This window comes from Trichechus manatus, unplaced genomic scaffold (assembly GCF_000243295.1).
Source record: "Trichechus manatus latirostris isolate Lorelei unplaced genomic scaffold, TriManLat1.0 scaffold00092, whole genome shotgun sequence".
In the NCBI taxonomy this organism is placed as follows: Eukaryota; Metazoa; Chordata; class Mammalia; order Sirenia; family Trichechidae; genus Trichechus; species Trichechus manatus.
Window position 1 is genome coordinate 2906612 of NW_004444028.1, and position 1469 is coordinate 2908080.

Genomic DNA, 1469 nt, shown 5'->3' on the forward strand with positions numbered 1-1469 from the left:
CCTCCTACAAGGCATCCCTGGTTACGGGAAGAGTCACAGATCTCGGGAGGCTGTACGAGTCACTGCTCTGACCCAGCAAGTCCTTTCGTAGTTGTTGAAGCAAATAACACAGAAGCAATCAAAGCTGGCTAAGCAGATGGTCACACATGCCCAGAAAGTCCTGGTGGAGTCACTGTAGGGAGCCAAGACATTCACCTCTGACAGAAGTGACCAAGGCTTTGCTTCCCACAGAGGCTAATACCTGATGCTTCTGAGGACCAAAGAGGAAATATTAAAACTGAAAGCCCCTGGCTACAGGCAACAATTGTACACCAGTGTCAACAGAGGGAAATAATTTCCTTCCTGACTCCCACTGGGCCAGTCACGCCTGGGTCAGGAGGTGTGATTATCTAATCAAACAAAGCAAGAGCCAAACAGGGTAGACTACAATGACGGTGGGACCTCTCAGGCATTCAGCTTCCTCAGTCTCTGAATGGATCCACCTCTCTCCACTTCCTGCCTCCTGGGCTAAAACGAGGGCTGTATATCTAATAATTGTCAGATCTACGACAGCAAACCAGCTCTTCTAATAGCCCACCCCACCATGCCTCACTGCCTTTTTATTCACTCACAAACTTCTTCAGCCATATGGTCTCTAATGCCTCTTTCTGTCCAGTCATTTGTTTTGTTCTCATAAAACCATGCAGTCCAGCCTCATCTGTGCAAGAATTCCTATCACTCCCAACAGAGGGCCGATTAGTGGCTGACAGAATGCCCTCAGGGAAAGGGACACTTGCTCCCTTTGGATTTATTCTTTCTTTCCACAAAAATGCACCTCTTATGTGCCAGAGATTCCACTAGACAGGGGATACACACATGAATGAGAGATGCTGTTCCCTCTTCTTACCAGGTTTTATGTTCTTGAAGGCCATAATCACGTGTGCTCCATCGTTCTGCTTCTCCAAGGTCTCATTCCTGCAACAATTCCCAGTGAGACATTATTTCTAGTTCCCTACATATCCTCTTACAGAAAGGCCAGTGGGTTAATGCCCCTTTCAAAGGGTGAGGCAAGAAGTAAAGCCCAATGATAGGAGAGTAAGCGGTAGAGAGAACATTCGTGGATGTCCATACAACCTCTAGCCCCCGTCCCTCTCCCTAACACACTCAGATGCTCCTTTGAGGAACCAGCTCTTCTCCATCAGGGAGCTACCATGAGGTTTGGGTGCAATTGTCTCCAGCATCAGTCCCAGGGGACACCTCCGGCTCATACGTGTCAATTATCATAGTCCATCTCCTTGGCCTCAGTGACTGGTTCAGGAATTCACAGTAACCCAAGCCCGTGGGAATATGGCAAACAAGGCCCTCTTCCCCCAAAATGGGAAGGAGGATGCCTATAACTGGGTTGCAACTGGCAACCGTCCCCAGACCATGAGATAACACATCCCGAGGATGAAGCCAAAACACAGAAAGGGTGGAGCAAGGAGTACTAC

General features: G+C 48.6%; 1 protein-coding gene across 7 annotated transcripts in view; it reads right to left on the bottom strand.

Annotated features, from left to right (window-relative positions):
• Positions 1-1469, bottom strand: part of LPP (LIM domain containing preferred translocation partner in lipoma) — a 756943-nt gene that overhangs the window by 670071 nt on the left and 85403 nt on the right. For 2 of the 7 annotated variants that reach the window (XM_023736775.1, XM_023736778.1), the window contains one exon: positions 887-954. The exons of 4 other annotated variants lie outside the window; for them this stretch is intronic. The gene's annotated coding sequence lies outside the window, so the exon portion shown is untranslated. Of the gene's footprint in view, positions 1-886; positions 1420-1469 lie in introns of those variants that run through there. One more of the 7 variants, XM_023736776.1, reaches the window with a different exon arrangement.